Here is a 23839-nt window from a genome sequence, read left to right on the forward strand (position 1 = left end):
AAATAAATACAATCTGGGGCTTATTTCTCCAACCTCATTCTACCCTCCATAGTATGGGCCTCTCTAGATAAAAATACTTGCTAGGGATTAACATGGCTTTTAAAATGTTTGGGTGAAAACGGAATAAATCAGGTAGGTTCCCGAAGCATATAAAAGCTTAAGGGTTTGTGTCTAGTGTTCTGCCTTTGTTCATTAGTTTGTGGTTAGATGCAATGTTTTGTATGGTTGTTGCTGATTTCTGACATGATTGGCTCAGAATGTCTCAAGACATTAACAATGGCTGAATCATGAAGCATCTAAAGTAAAATTTCATCAAGATTTTATCAGAATGTAGATACCAAAAACATATAAAACAGAGTGAATAGAAACGTGAAGACTGACTCAAGCTTTCTGAAGTTCAAGATCCTTTTTAAAAAAAGTAAATACTGCTTTTTGTTTAGCTCACCTAGACAGGTTTTAAAAATTTGTAGGTTCTAATGTTGATATTTCACCTTTTCCAGGAAATCATATAATACAAATACATAGAACCATCATATTGAAGATTTACCTTTCTCTGAGAAGCATTTTCAGGTGTATGTAAAGTGCTATATTCACTGACAGTGTTGTATATTTAAACGAAAATGAGGTCCCTGCACAGCATCACTAATTCTAATAAAAGTATTATACACATCCAAGATGTAAGACATTTTAATACTATTACGTCTTTAATAACCATAGATAATGACACATTTCTTGTGCACCAGCAACTGTGCTAACCACTTTTTACATACTATTTCATTTGATCCTCACAACAATCTTAGGAAGTAAGCACTCTTAATTAAATTTCTAAGTGAGGATACCAATGTGTAGAAAGATTAAGTATCTTTTCCATAGTCACATAACAAATTAGTTGTGAAGCCAGATGTTGAACCTAAGTAAACTGATTCCCTACCGAACACAAATCCTAAACTGCTCTTTTATACACCCTCCTTACATTCGCTCTTCCAATTCCCGAAGAATATTCACTAAATGAATGCTTTGCTGTAATAAAGACTCTTGCTATTTTCAGAGAGTTAAGGTAGACTAACAAAAAGTTTACTTCCTCACATGGTCTAGAGCAGTGATGTTAAATTTTAATGTTCAAATAAATCACCTGGAGATCTTTTTTAAATGTAGATATTGATTCAGTAGGTCTGAGGTGGGACCTGAGAGTCTGCATTTTCAACAAGCTTCCTGGAGATGTCCTTGCTGCTGCCTCAGACCATACTTGAAGTAGCAGGTCTGGCCGGGCGCAGTGGCTCACACCTGTAATCCCAGCACTTTGGGAGGCCGAGATGGGCGGATCACGAGGTCAGCAGATGGAGACCATCCTGGCTAACACGGTGAAACCCCGTCTCTACTAAAAATACAAAAAATTAGACGGGCATAGTGGCGGGCGCCTGTAGTCCCAGCTACTGGGGAGGCTGAGGCAGGATAATGGTGTGAACTCAGGAGACGGAGCTTGCAGTGAGCCAAAATCCTGCCACTGCACTCCAGCCTGGGGGACAGAGTGAGACTCTGTCTCAAAAAAAAAAAAAAAAAAAAGAAAAAAAAAAGTAGCAGGTCAGTGGAATTTTTCCTGAGATGCATCAAAGGGATAGAAGTACAGCTCCAGTTGTTTTCCTGTGCCCTCCGTTACATTACCTAGTTTCTGTGATGTCACAATCTAGTTTGGAATACCCTTTTCAACTTCCTGACTCTTTCTTCTTCTATCCTATTTTCCCCTTGTCTCAAAGAAGAAAACTGGAATGCTAATGTAAATATAAATATTGCCACCAAATTCCAAAAGGGAGATAACCAGCTCAGGCATGTGTTAAGGAAAAATAATCCTGTGTCTTCTTTGTATTACTTTGTAGATTACAGACTATTTTATAAAAGTTTGAAATAAGTCTTACACAGAACCCTTCCTATCACTAAGCTCACCGGGTAAAAATCAGAAAAACAAACATCTCCAAAATTACCATTTCCAGAAGTATCAGAACAACCCTACAAGAATAAGAGATGCAAGAAGTAGAATGGTGAGTATTTTAGGAACCAAGATATTGCCCAGAAGTTTAAGACTCATTTTAGGTTTATCCTGCACATCCAAACTTGTCCTTTCATATCCAACCATTTACCACACCCTATAGATTTAACATAACAAACAGCAATTCTTTTTCATCCACCACTGCCTTGGTTTAGTCCCCATCCCTTCTCACTTTACCAGTTTCCTAACATGGGCAGGAGAGAGGATTCCTGTTTAGCCCCAGGACTACTTCAAGGCCATTCTCTACACTGCTGCCAAGGAAACTTTTCCAAATTATTAATCTAATGTCACTTTGCTTTGCCTCCTTTCAACAGCTCCCTATATTGTTAAAGTTCAGGCTTCCCAGGTTAGCACAGATAGCTCATTGTGGTCACACCCTCTCTGTCTCAGTAATTCATTCCTTCCATTACCTCACACAAACCTTTTACTGGTACTGAACCAGAATACAGCTCTACTATTGCATCACGGTGTTTTACACCTTCCTGCCTTCTCATGTTCTATTTTTATTCAGAAACTCTCCCCTTTCCCTTCTTTGCTCTCCTTCCTAGCCCTCCGTCCTACACACCCAGCCAACTTGCCAAGAATCAGTTCAAGAAGTGTTCTGGAATACCTGAAAGCTCCCTGAATCCTCCTATTAAGATACTCAGAGGAACTATGGTAGGAAAAACAAGACCTCATAGACTACATCCACAATAAGTCTAGATCACAAATATAACTCTAAAATATAATTTGGTGGGGCTAAGTTAGGAAAAACTACAAGACCTATATGGTATCAAAACAGTATGGCTGAAATCAGAGGAAAGACAAAGGGACTGCTGATGACCCTGAGAGCTGGAAACTCCCAACTATCAGGCACCCCTAGAAAGCACAGTGGGCTTTTCTGAGAACAACAGGAGACAATGGGAGAGGATTTTGAAGTTCCACTTTGAGAGTAATGAGGGCAAGTGCAAGTGGCCTAAAGAATGATCTGATGGTCCCAGAGAGTTTTGGGGTCTGGGGTCTATAAACTCTCAAAAGTGACAGACAAATCAACCCTTACATTACAGAGCTTAGCCCTAAGGAGAAACTGCTGGTATTCTAAGCCACAGAGAGCAGAACAGGGACTATAAGAGTAAGGAAAAACAAGGTGAAGATAAAACTGAGAAGAGTAGCAGAGGAGGAGGATCTAAGAGGTAGCTATTTTGATCTATCTTCTCTTCTAAAAGTACATAAAAAGTCATTTTACTTAACAATGAAGAGCAGCAAAAGAATGCCACAGGATCCTACATAAAATTAGTATAAAAAATAAAATAGTGAAAAAAATCTGTCAAATAAGGAAAGCACACCAGAAAATTATGCCCACAAAAGAGATGAAGAACCTAATGTTTCAAAATGAGCTAAAAATAAGAGAATTCTAGAATCTATAAAGAACAACATATATCAGAATCTAATATATCAGAATTTAAAAACTCAGAAGTGAGATGATTGAGAAAAGGATTTAAAAAGAGAGGTAAAAGAATTCAGGAAAGAATTAGAAATAAAAGAAAAAATAACTACCTCTAAAGTTAGGAAAAAACACAAAAGTAAATAAACACAACAAAATATGCCTTAAGAAAAATAGAATACGGAAAAGAGGAAGTTTTATAGATAATAGAATTTTGAAAGACTACTAAAAAGCATTTGAGAGTAAGTGATGAATACAGAAGAAAAGCAAGAGATTCAACTTAAATATACTAGTAGTCTCTGAAGAGGAAAACTAAAGCAATGGACAGAATAAATATTAAAACTATAACTCAGGAAAATCTTTTACAATAATAAAAAGTCTTAAAACTAAACATTGAAAGGGTATACCATTTAGCTGGGAATTAAATCTATAATGCCAACATTAAGAAATATTCTACTAACTGACTGGAGATATATACATGCATATGTGTGTGCGTGTGTGTGTGTGTGTGTGTGTGTGTGTGTGTGTGTGTGTTTATTCAGGGGATATTATTCCCTTAAATCTTCTCTGAATAATCTATTAGAGAATGAGATTCATACAATGAAAATGACTTAAGAGGCTTTGACATAAGTACAAGAGGTAGCACTAAATATATTTTTTCTATAGAATCAAGGCTGATGATTATAACAATAAAATGTCTGTGTGCCCCAATAATGTAGCTATAATACAAGAATCAAATATAGATAAGTACAATAAACTCATTTATTATTTCATATGTATTCATTAGGTCTACAAGGATATTACATCAACAAATGCTGGATTCGAGAGAAGAAAGAAAGAGAAACAGGTCACTAGTTGGTTGCATTAGTGCTCATAGTAGGAAACAATAGTCAGTAGCCAGAAAGGGAGGAATGGAAATTACTATTACAAAGGATTTATTAAAATAAATATAAAAGTAATTATTAAAACAAAAAATACAAACCTTCCTAAATGCCAGAAGATATTTTCAAAACTTTTAAATTTACTTGTGGGGAAAGAGAAGAATTGGAGTGAAATAACCAGAAATAAAAGCTAAGCTTCGTTTATTATAACTTGCTTCAAAACTTTGATTCTGGGGTGGGCGTAAGGGCTCATGTCTTGTAATCCCAGTGCTTTGTGAGGCCAAGGAGGGAGGATCACTCGAGACCAGGAGTTCAACACTGCTGTGATCTATCCTCATGCCACTGCCCTCCAGTCTAAGTGACAGAGCAAGATACTGTCTTTAATAATAAATAAATAAATAAAACACAATTTAATTTTGGACCCTTGTAAATATTTTTCATAATTTCAAAGCAAGCTTAATTTATAAAATACAATCTCTAAAAATTAAAAATAAAAGTATAAAAATGACCCAACTGTATAAACAGTGCGGGCATAACTATACAGAAAGGAACTAATTCAAGTGAATTTAAAACATGGTAATTTAATTGCACATTCTGAGGACATGCCCTAAGGATTAAAAGTAGAATAAAAGAGAACAAGCAAACAAAAACACCCACTACGATCAGACTATTTTGAGAAATCATATAGTTAGTGGACATGTTGGTAGTGTTATTCTTAGGTTGTTGTGTGATTACTATGGGATAAACAAATGAGAATTATGCTGGTGTTATTGAAAGCACGGATCTTTCACAGTGAAGAAACACTATTGTAACACATAATAAGGTTAAGTAGTCTTGAACTGTAGTCTTGAATTTTGATTGGAACTGTCAATACAAAGTCACGATTTGTTTTTCTTTTAAAAATATTTCCCAACTCAACCATCCATAATGTCTCAAAACAATGTACATCCCAGCTGAAATTAGTGTCTTTGGTCTTCAGAATATGGGTTCTAAACTAGACATCTTACTATAAAGAAACAGGGATCCGTGCATAAATTGCTGATTCCAGGTCTGGGATTGGAATGCGAAATGTTTGAGATGGTCCTTAATGAATCGATAAGCTAACTGGAGCAACTCTAAAAATCTGGTCACTGGGCCAGTAGAGCTCTAACATCAACTGGGCAGTTGTAAGGAATGTAAGTTCTCTGTCTTACCTCAGACCTGCTGAATCAGAAGATTTGGGGTAGAGCCCAGCAGTTTGGGGTTTAATAAGTCTTCCAAGTGATGTTGATGAACAGTGAAGTTTGAAAACCATTGCTCTAGGGCAATGATTATCAATGGCTCTTAACATCAAAAACATGAGAAGCAACCAATTATACTTTTTCTGACAAAAGTACATACTGCCAACCTATGAAGTAATCTTGCCTCCCACCAAAACCAAAGTTGAACCTGGGTCAGATTAAGCTCTAGTTCTTACAATCAAGTTATAGAAAATAGAGATAAATATGTTATGCAATCAAGAAAATCCAGACAGAGGGAAATTCTATAGGTTAAATAATCCAGGGTTTTCCAACAAAGAAATTCTAAGGAAAAATTATACATGGAAAAAGAACCTATAGAATAGGAAAGGCCAATTATAATAATATATGGACCTTAGCTGATCCAAATTCAGATAAACTGGAAAAACAACCTTTATAATATAATTAGATAATTTTGAGCACTGAGTATTCAATAATATTAACCTTTAATCATTGATTTTTTGGAAGATGGTGATACTGTACCTATATTTTGGAGATACACACGTAATTATATGCTGTCCACAAAAAAATTCAAAATAAATCTGGGGAGGAGACGACGAAGTGGATGAGATAAATAAAATTGGCCTTGAGCTGATGGAATTAATGATTACTGAAACTGAGTAATGGTTATTTAGAAGCTGAGAAGCCTATTACAATATTCTTTCCATTTTTATGTATTTGAATTTTTCAGTAATAAAAGTTTTCACATCAAGCATCATCTCTTCCAAAAAAACTTTTCCTTAGCACCACTCCCAACTCGATTTAGATAGCCTTTGTCAGTGTTTCTGTACTGCTCTGTGTGTAACTCTACCTTATCTATGATCAGTTCCTTGAGAATATTGGGTTTTACAACCTTTTATAATCCAGTGGCTATTGTAGTCCCTGTACACAGCGTCTTTTTCAGTTCAGGGTCCTCAAGGGAAACAGAAGTAATACCCAAACAGGGTAACTGAAGAGGGTTCAATAAAATAATTACTCAAGGTTAAGAGAAAAAACTAGAGATGAGGCATATGGGACTGGCAACAGCAGAAAGCCCTTACCTCATCTTGCCCAATGGGAAGGGAATGGGAGACTTACCTGAAACCTAGTGGGAACTGTGGCTTTAGGAAAGAGCTCCTGAGAGGAGCGGTAGCCTTTGTTAGAGGAACAGACCTGGAGCCCTATGGGGGGTGATTGCAGGGAAATACGTACTTCAAAGTCACTCCAATATTCTGCTGGTAGCTTTCATTGATTGAATCCAAGTAGAGGCCAGCAAGCCCGTTAATGCAGTCAATAGGAAGAACACGAGGGTGGAAAGTGGATCTTGATGGTGAAAAAATTCAGCACATTAATCAATAATAATTTTTGAATAAAAGAATGATGGCTACAAGCAAATAAATCCAAAGACAAAACGATATAATGGTCCAGAAAAGTAATCAATATTGATGTCAGAGGTAGACGCAATGCCATAGAGACAAGAGGCTTCCTTAGAGATTCAGGGGCTTTCCAAATCACGACTTAAACTGTTTGGTGTGTGTGTGCACACACAGCTGTGTGGGTGCGCATGCAGAAGGGTGGGTGTGTGTGTGTAAGGAGGCACATTTGATGACACCATTCTCATGGAATCTCTTGCTCTTGCTCTTAATCCATAGGGCAAAGATTTTGAGAAAATCTTAGTTTATTTGTAGCAGATTTTAAAATAACCACAGATATTTCTATTGATCATTTAAAAGAATGATCTTTGTCTTTTCTATCAGTTTTTTTATCTCTAATAAAAAAATTATTTGAATACACACTGTATCACCTCCAGTGGTATTTTTTAAGCAGCATGCTAATATCAGAATAGCAGTGTAAATATACCTGCAATTGTCAGTTAACCTCATGCTATTATTTTTAGACTGCCTGCGGCAGTGTATCAGTACTGTCAGAAGGAAAAAATAATACAGAATAAGGCATTTTCACATTCTTTTCCACAAGCCAAGACACAAAATGGGCTCATTATCAACATGTGGTTGCCTACATTTCAATATTAATATACCTTTAGCTCTCCAATAACTGCTGTGGAATTGTCTAATTCAGCAAAATGTAAACATGTGTTCCCCCAGGAATGATACGCTGCCAGGCAAATGAGATATTTTTTCCCCTTCAAATCCTTCCTTGAAATAAACTAATCAAGTCTAAAGATTCCAGGACACAATTCTAGAGAAAAATGGTTTTTTTTGGAAGATCACAGTGTTGCTAGTGTTTCTACCCAGGGAGTTCAACCTGATGACCTTGTTACATATATGAGGCCTAAAATTATTCATGTCAAGAAGGAATTTTTTTTCTTGTACCAGATTCTCACTGGACCTTTAGCTGATAATAGCTACTAATGTCCATGGAAAAAAATTAAAAATTATATGATTCTGGAGTACGTACATCTTCATACTTTCCATGATATCCGCAACCATATCTTAAAGCATTTACCTGGTAGCAGGGACATAAATTCAAACTTTGTCACCAGGGACCAGTTTCTTGGAAGGCAATTTTTCCATGGGGGGAGGCAGGAATAGTTTGGGGATGAAACTGTTTCATCTTAAATCAGCAGGCTTTAGATTCTCATAAGGAATGCTCAACCTAGATCCCTTGCATGTGCAGTTCACAATAGGGTTTGTGCTGATCTGACAGGAGGTGGAGCCCAGGCAGTAATCCTTGCTCTTCCACCGCTCACCTCCTGCTGTGCAGCTGGGTTCCTAACAGGCCACAGACTGGCACCAGTCTGCAGCCTGGGAATTGGGAAACCCTGGACTAGAGTGCTGGTTTTGCAAATCCAAATCTTGAAGCAGTATCCCAACTAAATATCCCAAGAGATGATAATAAACATTTACTATTCTTCATGTACAAAGACGGCTTAGTTTTCTACCAGTTAGATGGCAGCCTCCATTTTTTTTAGTAAAGGTAATCAGTTTGCATCATATACACGGATACCTTGTTCTCCATGAAAATAGGAGTTTTCTGTTCAGCTATAATAGCTACCAGCATGCACAGGAACCAAACCTATGACTTCTGCCATAAGGGCCACAAAGTTACATCCAGCTGAGTTCCCTAATGCATCTGAGTCTTTTGCAGTCAAGTATAGTGGTATACTTAGAAGAATATGTGATCTGCAGCCAGAAGACTTGTGGTTTGGGTTCTGTCTCTGCCACTTACAAGCTATGTGAATGTGGGCAAGCCACTAAACATATTTGAATTGTAGTTTTCTTATTGATAAATTATAACTATTTATAATTATTGCTGTCCTACAGAGCTGTTGTGAGGATCAAATAACAGTAAATGTGAAAGAAGTTTATAAATTGCTGAGTGCAATATAAGGTAAGTTTTCTGGCCTTTGATATAATTGTTTTATCTGATCAATCCACATTATTTGAGATCTGTCAACATGGGATTTCCAATTATCTAGTTCTGTTTCCTCCATCTTTTCCATTTATCCTCTCTTTCCAGTTTTACTATTCCCCATCCTAATTTAAAATATTAATTCCCAATAAAAATCTCAAATATATCATTGATGGGCATTTGGCTTGGTTCCAATTCTTTGCTATTGTGAATAGTGCCACAATAAACATATGTGTGCATGTGTCGGGGTGGGGAGAGGGGAGAGGGGGGAGGGATAGCATTAGGAGATATACCTAATGTAAATGACGAGTTAATGGGTGCAGTATATCATCATGGCACATGTATACATATGTGACAAACCTGCACGTTGTGCACATGTACCCTAGAACTTAAAGTAGAAAAAAAAAATCTCAAATCTAAGTAAATGCTATAGCAAAATATTTTAACAAAGTTTGCTCTCTCTTTTTACCCTTAAAATTTATTTCTAGCGCAGCTTCAGGGATTAAAGCCAGAGACCACAAATGTAAAGCCAGGCCAAGAGTCAGCCTCAGGATTAAGGACCCCAAGAGGCTGGGGAGGTCAAAAATCACCCTGAAGACCCCATCTGTGGAGACAGGGTGTGTCTCACAGAGAGGTACACCCACAGTGTTTATGAGGGTTAGGAAACTCCAACACCTTATGCAAGGAGATGCCAGCAGGAGGAAAGGAAAGTCATCATAGATGTTTTAGTCCACCAGCAGATTGTCTGGCCAATAGGAGTTTGTAAAGATTTGAGAATGGCTAAATGCCATATCAGGAAAAGCATTTGACTGATAGTAAGAACTAGTTTCACTTACTGTTTCTACTAGTTATGGAACCGGTTTGAGCAAGTTTTGTTTTGTCTTTCTGGGCTTCAGATTCTTCAACTATAAAAAGTCCAGATCGCTTCTAAATTTCCATCAAGCTCTAAAATAGCACATTAGTCATAAGTAATTCATTTCTATTTTCACTATGCAAAATAAGATCAATCTGACAAAAATAAAATAAAATAAAAACAGCCGTCACCACTAAAATTTGTGTTTGATATGATTTTGAAGTCTTCCCATTCACTTGGGGAAATTCAAGGTTCTATTTAAGAAGGTTCCATAAAAAGTCAAATTAATATCCTTTGTACCTACTTCTTTAAGATGACTGCTTAACAGGAATTCTGATAAATGACAGGAGCTTCTGCCTGTAGCAACCAATCAAAATGTATTATTAGCGTAACATTCCCATGTAACGACATGCCAATAATTATCTCTTAAATGGAAATGTGGAATTCTTAACTTTCACATGTACAGAACATTACAATCATTGGGACCTAAAAAAAATTGTAATTAGAAATTTCAACTATGTCACATTCTAGACTTCTTGTTGGTTTTGTAAAACTGGCCCCAGAAGAGGAAAGCGCAAGGTCACTATAAGAGTGTCCCTCACTTAGCATAAAACCCAGGACTTAAATTTTCTCATCTGGATGGGAACCCTCTCTTCTCTCTTAATACCTCTTTTTATCTTTCCTATCCTCTTTATTGCACCCACAAAATAATATTGTCAGAGCTTTCATATTTATAAGCTATTGAAGAGATAATAGCAGATAAGAACTTTTTTTTTTTTTTACTTCACTTTGTATTTGTTGTTGTTTTGATTCAGGAAAACACTGAATTGAGTTAGTGTAAAGGGGAGAAGAATAAATCTAGCCTGATGAAGAGCGGGAAGATATTAAGCAAATGATTTGTCATGCAGTAGGGGAGTCAATAAATATTTTATGTTGGTAAAATCAGAAGCAAGTGAGCTAATATATAAGAATGCATTTATTAAAACATAAGATACTATATAAACACTCTTATTGTCATCAGTACTTTAAGCAGAGCAAAAATGGAAAAGAGACAGGAAGAGATTCTTGCCAAATGCCAGTGCTACCCCCACCAAAAATGTGTTCAAGGCTGGAAGTTGGTTATTTAAGTTTCCTGTCTTCATAGGATGCTATAACTCTTGCTTTCTTTCGAGTTTCTTCATCTTCCCTTACTCCACCCACATTATAACGATGCCCAGAAAAGGCCGGTCTCAGTTGCATACTCAGTTCAATGTCTGAATCCATGGATCATGGACAGCCTCTTACGATTCACGGAAAGCAGTTCATATTTAATTAAAGATGAATGAAGTCATTTAAAGACATCCTCTTTCAGCAGTTGAAAATAAATGATGTTTTTAGATCAGCATCTCAGGAGCTCTGTCAGAAAGCACAGATTTTAGAATCTTTAGTTCCAGTTCCTAGTGTTCTCTGAGGCTACAGTGGCAATCTTAGGCCCATCAGTCTTTCTCTGACCCTTGGCTTTAGGCTGCTAAGCCTTGGCCATCTGTCTTCTAAATACGCATGTTTGGTCTCCAAGGACCAACACCCAAGGTGAGAGGACATGGGTGGTCAGGGAAAATGTAAAGTCGCAGTTGGGATAAAAATAGAGAAAAATCATAAGGCATTTCCTCCATGTGGAGCATAAGCAGTAACACCTTCTAATGTGCAGGACAATTTATCTCTTTCCCAAGGTAAGAGAACAGTACCACTGTGCTAGTGTTTTATCCATTGCCACCCAGCCTACTATTTTGGTATTATTATTATTAAAATAAATAATGAAAATGTTGTTGGATGTTGGTCCCACAAAACTCAGCCTTTAAGAATGTTTCTGCTCTACAAGTAGGCTTCCTGTCATAACTGCAAACAAAGGATTAAAGGGGCGTGCAGGGCCCCAGAAAGCTCTTCCTAACTGTCATGGCCCATCCTTAAATGTTAAGAGCTGCTGAATCTCTGTCTGCAGAACTTGATGCTTCAAAAACATAAATATATTGTTCTTAAAGCCCAGATAGAACACAGGCCTGACGTCATGAATACTGATGACTTTCCCCAGTTGAGGGACTATTGGGGTTGGCAAGGAGCGGGTAGGACAAAGGAAAGGAAACATCTCAGAGTCATCACAACAATAGACTCTTGCATCTCAGAGGAGTTCCAATGCTCTGAGTTCACTGTTAGGCTCTGAATAGAATTACCTACATGTCAGTCCATCAAGGTAGTTTAAAATACCTGTGCTCCTAAAGCCAAGGTGTCATTATAGATTTAGCACTACCAGCAGTGTTCTCTTTGTCACACAATGAAGCAATATGGTTAATTAACGCTCACTGGGGAGCCTGGGATAATGACGCCTCTCTCTTCCTAGAGCCAATTACCCCAAATATTCAGATTACCTACCTACTATTTCACTGAAAGAAGTGTCTGGGTGTTTTTTGTTTTGTTTTTTTCAAGGCATTATGTATCATGTAACGTCACATTGTGGGATGTTGTGTCACAGCCTGACAGCTTACAACGAGGGATATGCTGAATATATTGGGTAGTTAATACCTGTCTGAATTAACAAGACAACCAACTTTCCAAAGAAAGAAATATCTGGGGTACCTCCTGGGATATCTGGAGGGAGAACCATGTCTGATTCACTCAATCAACCACTGTGTGTCACTGTTGCTTCTTGTAAAGGCACATGAAAGGGTATTTGTCTGCAGAGATGACACACGTATCTACACATAAACGATCAATGGTTTTGTACAGAATCCTTAATGGATGCCCATTCATAGAGATTCTATGCCAATTCTGTTTAAATGATCTCACTCATCTAGGAATTAATTATCAAGAGTCAGAGTAACATACAGGAAAGGGTATGGGATTGAGCAAACCAGTTGAGAACCTGGTATGTGACCTGTACTTATTCATCTGTTCATTCAAAAAATATTCAATGCAAGCCTATTCTCTATAGGGATTCTGTTACTAGCAGATAGAATATACTCCAGCTCCATTCTTTTCATTGTGCCTCAAATAAGCCAGACATAATCCTGCCTCAGGGCCTTTGCACAAGCTGATACCACTATCTAGAATGCTCTTCTCCAAGATATCTTTATGATGAATTCTCTTGCCATCTTTAACATTTTCCCAAATATCAGCTTCTCAATGAGGCCTATCCTGGCCAACTTATTTAAAATCACATCCCCTCTTTTGTTTCAGTATTCCTTGTTCTTTTTTACTCCATAGGAAAAAAACATACTTAGATTAACTTGTCAGAGAAACTGTCTTTGAGGAGGTGACATGGAATGTCAATGATGAGACATCAATGTCAAATGATGAGAGATAGATAGCCCTGAAAGGAATGGAAGAAAAGATGGCTTACTTTCCTCTTTTGTAACAGGGATAAATGTCATCTATCTGGTAAGAAGAGGATTAAATGAGATAATATATGCAAAGGCCATAGAATGTACTTTCTCAATATTCTAGTTATGTCATTTCCTCACTTAAAACCTTCAGTGACTTCCCATTTTCTTCTAAACAAAATTCATACTCTTAGATCAATAACTCCATTGCTCAGTCCTAGTTTCTTTCAGGCCTCTTTCATCACTAAACTCCATCAACTTCCACCAAAACATACACACACACACACACACACACACACACACACACTCACTCTCTCTCTCTCTCTCTGTCTTTCGTGGAACTATATAACTTCTTATAAAACCCAAATGCCAACATCTTGTTTTGATGCTGTCTCCATTGGCCCTACCTAGAATAAACAGTCTGCCCTGAGCAAACTTTCCCTTCATGCTCAATCACTCCTGTGTGTCCCATGTATCCTCTGCTTTCCTCTGCTATATTACTTATTGTACAATACTAAGATTGGAACTTTTAGTTTCCTTCCCTGTAACCACACTGTCGGATTACTGAGGGTAGAGCTATATCTGATTTATTTTTCTATCCCTAGCTCTTGATGCAGAGCCTAGGATATAGTAAACTCACAATGCAAACATTTGAATGACTGGCTGAATCCATTCAACAGATCAGCACTACATCAGTGATGGGCACATAGCTTGTTCATAATAAATGCTGACACCCTCCCATCACTCCCAACTAACTCATTTAATTATATATGTGAATAATTAATCTTTTAGTTTACATAGGTTATATAAAGTTATAATTATCTGAAACTAGATATTAATAAAATATTGTGTTTGACAATGCAACAAATATGCTTTCAGATCTATTATAAGCAGAAAATTCATATTTTTCTTTGGTGAGGGGTAAGCACAAAGTTATAGATGAGAAATGTTAAGATCCATGCCTTCAATGAGCATACAATCTACTAAGGAAGACAAAGATATATGAACAGTTAACCAGCCATGGTTTAGACCAAAATTAATTGTCATAATACTAGCACATATGAAAGAAAACAGTTGACAGGGTTGTATAAAAAAAGGGAAAATAAGAAAAAGAAAACGATGGGCCTTTAAGGAAATGCTGTGCAGATGAGGCTGCAGTATCAGATGCATTCAAGGGTCCAGGGTCTGGACACACGGGGGCATAGAATAGAAAAGGTAGATGAGGTCTAGGTGGAGGAATAGCAGATGAGAGAACGCACTGGGATGTTTGTTCCGGTGTCTCAATGATACTTGCAGGGACATCAAATTTAATATCAGTATACTGATGGAATTTAAGAACTTGTGGCAACATGTCAAGAATAGTTGAAGTTGAGGTTGGAGAAGTGGTAAGCGGCAGGGATCCTGAAGGCAGGAAGGCAAGTTACTAGGCTATTATAAAAGAATGAAAAAAGGTGGGGAGGAAATAAACTAGAGCACCACTGGGATGAATTGAAAAGAGTCAACATTGTGAAGACAGACCAATGAATGTATCTGATAAGTGACTGATGACATCAATCATGATTCCAGGAATTCAAACAGAAGTTCAAGGGGAATGATGAGCCCATTGTCCTAGAATAAGAAATGCATACAGAATAACTTAGGTGGCAGAGGGGAGGGGCAAGTTCACTAATGATTGATTATTCAGTCTTAGACATCATTAGCTGAGGTGTCAGGTGTGCAGGGGACACTCTGAGGTCAGATAAAGCAGGCTGTGAGTTATGAACTGGCTCAAGATTCAATCAGTAAAAAGTATATTTTTGCTAATATAAATAAAGTTACAAGAAACATTTACATTAAAATAGTTTATTTTTTCTTTTACTCTCTTTTGAACTATTTCCTTAGGGCAAGTTTCCACAACTGTATCACAGTCCTTTACAAGGGCCTCTTCCAATCCTCTAATCCTTTCACTTGAAGCCAGTACTACCTCAGTGCTTCCTTAGAAACCTTGATACTTTTTTTGCTTTCAGCCCTGTTCCAACATCCCAATACACCACATTGTTTATGACAGTCCCCAATAATTTACAGCAATCACTTTAATAATTTTATAATATGCTCTCCAGACAAGATCTCAGTTGTTTAGCCAGTACTTTGAGAATAGTTTCTAAGGTACTGTTATAATCTTGTTTCCAAAACCTCATTAACGTAAGCCGACTTTTTCCCAGGTAGTGAGAGTAAAACATAATGAAACACTTGATTTTTTGGACTAAGTCCATAGCATTACTATGCTATTAACATATAAAGATATGAATCACTAAAAATCAAGTTTAGATGTGTGATTTGCAAGTTCACATATTTCTGTTGACAACATAATATAAGTGTAGAAACCATAAATGGTATTTTTGATTTTCATAAACCTTGGTATATCCAACAAACATATCTCTATGTCTTCCTTTAGTTATTGTAAATGCAGTCTCTCACATTCTAAGTATGTAATCAGTAAGCATAGAAAGTAATTCCTGCTTTCATTGGCTACAATGAATATCAGGGACAGACATATCCATCCTGAGTGTGGACTCTGATGAAGGTTTCAATTTTAAACATGGATTCAATAAAACCTCAAGCAAATTGTGATAAATGCCTTGCCTCAGTGTGTTAAGTTAATTTTTAGTTTAACAAATTATACTCTACATCCTTTGGGGTTTTTTTCTTTGTTCATCAGAGTTGTGCTTCACTTACTATTTTTTTATGTCTGATAAAATTTGTTTTTGTAAAGCTGTGATCTCACTTCTTTGAAAAAGACTAAATGGGAAATTATATTTTTCCAAGAGTAAATAAAGGCTTCACTTTAATTCAAAATTACAAGTCCAGAGCATTTGAGAGATTTTACAAACTGGCACAGCATGTTCTGTTGGCCTTATAGGAATAAGATGATCCAGGGAGGATACACAGCCCATAGATCAACATCAGCATCTCTCGGCCACAGAAAGAAATACGTAAGATCATCCTGCTCCACTCCCAGAAAACTTTTTAGGCCTAGATTTCCATCTCTAGTCTTGTCTTTCCTACAAATGTGAGTTATCTGAGTGCTCACTCACCATGTAATAGCCACCTTGCCCAATATGGAGAATATAAAGATAACACACAGGCCATTTCATTGAGGTGTTAGTAGAGCACTTTGCCCTGTCCACCTTTTCTGCCTAGCCAGCTGCTTCTCTTTCTTCAATACCCAGATCAAATGTCACATCCTCTGTGTAGCCTTACCTAATGCCTCCCCTTTGTCCCCAAGAGAACTAGCATCTTCCTCTTAACTCCTCCATGACTCCATTCATACCTGCATTAACTTATCCTGATGCGTTTTGACATATCTGCTTATGTTTATCTGGTTATATTAACAAAACTCATTTAAGCACAGGGACTTACTTAAGATTTACTAGAGCTAAGAAATACTCAAGAAATTGGTGTTGAAGATAGGAAGAGAGGCAACATGCCCTACAACACAACAATGAAAATCTTAGACTATACAGCCACATGGATTCAAATTCCATCTATATAACTTACTAGCTTTGTGATCTTGATTTAAATCTGGATGAGTTATTGAACCTCTGTGCCTCAATTTTCTCATCCAGAAAATGAAGAATATGGTAATACTGATCTCTTAGAGTTATTGCTTGGCAACTTTAAAGACCCAGCTCTAGAGAATGAAAATAGGGGGAGAAGTCTTGGTTGTATTGTTCCTTTCTATCCACTGCAATTAATCATTAAGAGAATCTACTCTCTAAATATAGAGGAAAAATAAGCTCAATATGCAGTTTTTCTCAAATTTTGGTGAAGTATAAGTATGCCTTTGACACTATATTCATAACTCTGTTACTTCTACCAAAGGGACAAATTGCACTGAAATCTTATCTTAAATGACTTTTCTCTGACTATAACATTCAACTTGCAAATTGTATCTATCTATATATATATGGAAAATAAGAAGAAAACAAAGTTCACCCATAATTCTTCTACCCAATGGTTCTTCAAAAGCTATTGTTAAAATAGTTTTAAATATTGTGGTTTGAAATAGTTTAAAAAATTGTAAACAATTGTTAATATGGTTAAAATTTTGTAACTTTTCTTCTGTTTATACTTTGGCTCATAATTCAATTTTACTGGATAGATTTTCATATAACATTGCTTAATAGAAATTTCCCGTTATTAAATATTCTCCGAAAACATAATTATCTATTTATATTTATTTAATTTTCTCCCACTATTAGATATTTAGGCAACAACATTTTGACAATCACCTTTGCTATAAGTTGTACATACGTATTTTTTACATGTTACATAACATACTTTATAGCATTTTCATAACTTAACTTCACTATGATCCTAAGAAATAGGTCAAATGTTACAATCTTTATTTTGTAGAAGAAACAAAGGATCAGTGTTAAGCAAGTTTCTTAGCAAATCACTGGTGAAGTAAAGACCATGAGTTAAGGCATCTGACTCAGTTTATTGCTCTTTCCATCAAATCACTTCATATGTAAAATTGAAGTAACAAACCTAACATCAGTATAAAATGATCATTGGTTGCATGTGTTTGTGAGCATTGATGATTTTGTGCTAATTCACTCAAACATTCTTTCATGATTCCCTTTGTGTTAAGTGACAAAAATATGTGATACTGCCCCCTTAAGGAACCGGAGCCTCCACCTTGTGCTCAAATCAGCACTGGGCTGTTAGCCACTGGGCTAATTAGCTCATTTCTGCACAAGGAGGTTATGTAAACATTAGCAGCACTAAAAGCTCTACTGAGGCCTGCAAAAGGGGAATCTTCTAGTGGACAGAAATTTGAGTGGCATACCAGCTTTTTCAGTTTACCTGGAAGGAGATATGACTAGAGGTAGGGATGGATATTGATTTTTGGTCAGTAGCTAACAGATGATCAAGGACTAGAAGGAACAGACTGGAGCACTGATGATACCATAATGCCAAGATTTTGCCCCCTACTGTATCCCATGTGCTAACAATGCTTAGCATAGCACATACTCTCGAAAACATTTGTTGATAGAAAGAATGAATAAGACCTACTACTGGCTAGCACAATGAGATGACTATAGTCAAAAATAATTAATTGTACATTTTAAAATAACTAAAAGAGTATAATTGGATTGTTTGTAACACAAAAGATACATGCTTGAGGTGATGGATACCTCCATTGATCTTGATGTGATTATGACACATTACATGCCCAAATCAAAATATCTCATGCAACCCACAAATATACACTTCCACTTTGTACCCACAAAAATAAAAATAAAAAAAATTATTGAATGAAAGAATAAAGGAATCTCAGAAAAAGATAGGATATGCTTCTTAGAATTGCCCCAGAATTTGAGAATATTTGTATGTTTTATGAATTGTCATCCAAGGACATCCACTGCAGAGGAGCAGATACTCTTTGGTAAGCATTTTATCAAAATTTTTTCCCAATCAGCTTTGTCCCATAACTGCTTGAGGGCTTGTTCAAAGTATCCATGAACTGCTGGCTACAGTAGCAGGGCTTGATGTACATACACACTCAACCACAATGATTTACCTTCCCCAAAGCTGTCCTGGAAATGAATAGATACCTTGTCTTCCAACAGCAGAAATCAATCCTAAGCCTCCAACATGACACCAGTCCCTGCTAATTAATAACATTGGACCTATACCCCAAAGAAAGGCTAGAAGTTGTTCCTTACTGGAAGAGAACAAAAATAATTTTTCTGCCCTGCCTGATCTGCATGTACAAGTTCAGCATCCATGGTCTTATTTTACGTATTATTTTTTATGCCTATATCCTTTCATTATAACAAAAAGTCATTATACAGAACATACAGAAAGACAGTAAGGCAGTGGATCGACACTTACGGGATTCATTGTTCTTTTTACATACCCCATCATCTGGAAGCAGCTGTACTTAAAGAATTGTGTAATTGGCCTACTGAAGACTTAATTGTGGTACCAGCTGGAGAATGACTACTTGCAAACTTGGCACTGGCCTATGTGATGTCTATATGATATGGAATATGCTCTAAACCTGTGACTACATATGATGTCATTTTTCCCATACTCAGAATGCGTGAATTTGGGAACCAACTGGTAGAAGTAGGTGTGTGGTTCCTCACACTATTCTATCTAATGAATCACTTGCAAGAGTTTTGCTTTTCATCACTACAACTTTGGGCTCTTATGATTTAGAGGTATTCATTACTAAAGGAAGAATGCTTCTATCATGGGAAGGATATAAATATGAACTGGATGTTGAGACTGTCGTTCTCACTTCCTCTTCTCACTGAAACAACAGGCAAAAAAAAATAGGTTACTATATTGACTGAAGAGTTTTATCTTAATCAACAAGAGGAAATAAGATAGACAATGGGACAAGCTTGTGTCTATACGCAAGGGATTATTTAGGGATACCCCAACACTTTTATGCCTAATAGTAAAATTGATTAGAAGCCTGAAGCATACTGGAAGGATGACCAAGAATCCCCTCAAGCATGAAGCAGTCAGTGACTCTTTATTCATTCAAGAAACTAACTAGCTGAAGTACTAGTTGAGAGAAGATTGACTATTTAAAGCATAGCAGAGGAAGGAAGTTCTAGCTATCAATTACGGTTCAGTAACTGGTTGCAGTAATAGACTTCATTAGTTAACTTTTCTTCCTCTCTCTCTTTTTTTTATATTTATGAATATTAACCTATTTAAAATTTCCCTTTCCACACTTATTTTTTATATTGCACGTACAATAAATTTCTCATTTAGTCCTTAGTTTATAGAATACCAAGGTAAGCATCTGATTGAACCAAAAAAGAAATAAACATTGCTGAGATGGACTCACAATTAATGGCACATGGGTCTCTCTTTAGGTGAGAAGTTAAGCACTTATTCACTTGTACAATGGATATATTGCATTAATGTGGGACTTTGTTGTTTCTTTTTTATTATTTGGTAATATTTATGTACACTAAGTAAAAAAAGAGTATGATTCTGCTTTATATTATGAATTCACACTCAGCATTCATTCCAACATCCTTTCATCATACCTCCCTCTACTTTAGAGGCTGGGAAGCTAAAAATGACTTTTCCAAGACTCCCTTGCAGCTAGAGTGTTGAATGTGTAATTAAGTTCTATTAATGATATACACTTGCAAAAGATTTGGAAGGTAAATGTTAAAAAGGATAGCTTTGCTACTATTTTTGCTGCTGCTCCTATGAAGCAAGGAGCAACAAAGGACCAGTAGGTTATGAAGATGCTGTGTCTACAGAAGCATTCGTATGTCTGGCCTTTTATGAGTTTGAGACACACTTGTGGCAGCAGCAATATCCTGATCACTGGACCACACCTACGGCAGTGGGTTCCTGAACTCGGGTTCCTGTGATTGCCTCTTGATTCCACATATTTATGATTACAGGAGAGGAAGCAGTTCTCTTGACATGGCATTTCAACAGTCTTATTCTGAAAGTTACTCCTGGACACCCAACATAGAGTCTTCTTCTGTAGTACCTCTAATAATTGTGTAGTTACTAATTCCCCATATTAAAATCGTTTCTTGCTTAAACTAGCTAGAGCAGGTTTGGTTGTTGTAGCTGAATCTTAATAGAACACAAATTAAATTAGCAGAAGAAAAATCTGCACCTTATGTGAATCAGTATTTACTTTGAAAAATAATACACACATGATCTTTGGGGTTATCTTTTATCAAACCTGATTCCCAATCCTAGTCTATTATTTTTCAGCAGTGGCACCATCATTATTCTAGTCAACCAACTTAACATCCTGGCATCACCCTTGACTCTTTTCTTTATCCCATCCAAGTCAGTCAACCTATTCTATTAAATCTTCCTTTGAAAACATCTGTTGTTATTACCTGTCTATTCTAAATCCTCTTCACTTATTATTTCTTTTATCTGTTCTGACTCCAGTATTCCTACACAAGTAAAACAAAGGAAAAATCTGATGGAAACTTCTGGTTAAAGGTAGAAAAAATTTAGTATTAATATTTGCCACCAATTGCTTTCCAAACCTCATGAAAATTAAAGAGATTTTTAAAGACATAAACCATAAGAACAAAGATACTGGATTAAAACTCAATAGTCAGTGAGCTGAGATCGCACCACTGCACTCCAGCCTGGGCGACAGAGCGAGACCCCGTTTCAAAAAGAAAAAAAAAAAAAACCCAATAGCAACAAAATGTGGAGAGCTAGAAAGAAAATAATAGAATGGTAAATGACATAGAAGACATAAAAAAGCTGAGTTCTTGGCCAGGAATACAGAAGCCTAAAAACAACCTACTTAACATTGCAGAACTCTTGAAACATTCAGAATTCCACAACACAAGATTCCTCTGGAAGTGGCCTGAAGGCAGGGCCAGAAATGGCAAGATTGATTAGAAATTTGGTAATAGAACTTTAAAACTATCATTAATATCTTTAGATAGATTTTAAAAATGTTGCACCTACACAAGAATAAAAGGATGTAATCTATAAGGGAAGTTTAAGAATAAATAATGGTTTTTGGAAATTAATAAGCAAGAGAGCATGAATTAAAAAAAAACAGTGGAAGGATCAAATTCCAAATAAAACAAAATAATAAGGTGGGCAGATCCCCACCATCACTCTGTGCAGTTGCGCCACTGCCCTTCCTAATTCTGGAAGAAGAATAAAGCTGTAGTTTTTTGGAGACAACAAGCTGATGATCATTGACTGGGAATTGTAAGCATTCTGCACTACAACTGGGGAGATTAAGACAGTGTGTTTCAGGATACCTGAAGGTTGAGTGCCCTGCCTTTATTGGATCTGAGAATGCGGTCATCCAGATTTTCACGCAGGAAGCATTAAACTGAGTCATCTATTTTGCAGCCCAAAAGACTTAAGAAACTATAATTTTTGTTGCCTAACAAGGCACCCAGCCAGGTGATCCTAAAGTGAAAACCCAGAGGATAAGTCTTGCCCATCAGCTCAGTCTTCCCACTGAAATTCTGTATTTCTCCTTAAATCTGAGTTAGCTGCTAAAACATTTAAGAAAAGTCTCTGATGGGAAAGCAGGAGGCCAAGACAAACAGAAAAGGGCCACATGTAACAAAAACTGTGGCAGAAAAAGAGAACTTTAAAACTATCATTAATACCCTAGATAGATTAAAGAAAAAAAAAAGACGTTACAGCTACAAAAGAATAAAGGGATGCAATCTATAAAGGAAGCTTGAGAATAAATAAAGGCTTTTGGAAATTAAAAGCAAGAGAGCATAAATGGAAAAAAAATGTGGAAGGATCAAAGATAAAGCCACAGGAATCTCCTAGAAAGCAGAAGAAAAGATAAAACATGTAAAATAGGCATGAAAAATAAGAAAATTAAAGGAAAATTCCAAATAACAAAAAGACCCAAGGAGAAAGAAAATGCATGGAGGAAGTCATCAACGACATGATTGCAACATTTTTTTTTTTCCAGAACTGAAGTACATAAAATTCCGGCATAAATGGTCTACCAAGTGTCCAGCACAGCGTATGAAGATAGACCCACACCACATAATGCCTTTGAAAATTTAAAACAGCAGGGCAAGGAAAAGCTTCAGGAGAAAAAAACGGTTTCAAATAGCCACATTAGAAGAAAGGGAAGACAGGAAATAGGTGTCGGAAAAATCAGAACATAGCAATAGAAGCATGTTATTTAGAGATAGGTCAACAAAAAGAATCTGAATTTAAAAGTGTGAACATGTTTTCTCCCAAGAAACCGAACAGAAGAAAGAGGTCTAGAGGATCATAGCCTTGTAGAATATTTGCCATGTTAAACTATTTCCATGCATATTTTGATGAAATTAAAAACTAATAGAAAAAGAGAGAGCCAAAACCAAAATCCTTCTGCACATCATCCCGCACAAAGCTTTCATTAAAATACCACTTTTAGCATTTTTTCTCTATTTTTTAGCCTTCAATAATTCCCATTTAGAATTTGTATTTCTGATATAAATCACCAAAAATGTGATTCCATAGCTGCTTTTCTTCGACCTAAAACATTTACTCTAGTCAGACTGTTCTTAGTAACTCTTAAATATAAGAAAGTATGCATCTTTCATTATTCTCTCATCACAATATGAATCAAATTCTAATTTTTCTCTTTTATACCGACATCCAGCACACACTCTTAGCTCTCTTCTTTGAATTATTCTATATGCATATTCTAATGTGTTTTACATCACTTTCTAATTCTCACGTGTCAGTTCTATTCATGACTGCCAAGTAGATGTATGATACTCCTCATGTATCCAAACAGGATTTGAAACTACATACACTGTAAATTCCAAAGCATTGTTTGTGAATCAGGAATGAATGAATACATACACACACACATACATACATACATATATGCATACATGCAGGCAGGAAGCTAATGAATGGTAAGTAAATGTCCAATTTAAACTTGTTGAAATTTTAAAAATGATATACATTTTCAACTTTAAAGAAAGGGTATGTTATCCTCAAATTTGCAATTTTCCAGGGTTTTTTCTTTGAACTGAGATATTCTTAGGTATTTGTAACACTCACATTTTATGGACTCCATAGGCTTAAGAAATGAGGAATCAACATGTAATTGAAACTTCTAGAATCATCTTAGTCCATAATAATCTTAGGAACCACAAAAATCTCA

At 36.4% G+C, this 23839-nt stretch overlaps 1 long non-coding RNA gene across 1 annotated transcript; it reads left to right on the forward strand.

Moving 5' to 3' along the window:
- The first annotated feature begins 2615 nt into the window (after positions 1–2615).
- Positions 2616–8972, forward strand: LOC107968587 (uncharacterized). Its single transcript, XR_001709865.3, has 3 exons — positions 2616–2701; positions 4255–4314; positions 8889–8972. It is a non-coding gene; the product is annotated as an uncharacterized LOC107968587 (long non-coding RNA).
- The last annotated feature ends 14867 nt before the right edge of the window (positions 8973–23839 follow it).

The sequence above is a fragment of the Pan troglodytes genome, chromosome 16, assembly GCF_028858775.2.
Source record: "Pan troglodytes isolate AG18354 chromosome 16, NHGRI_mPanTro3-v2.0_pri, whole genome shotgun sequence".
NCBI lineage: Eukaryota > Metazoa > Chordata > Mammalia > Primates > Hominidae > Pan > Pan troglodytes.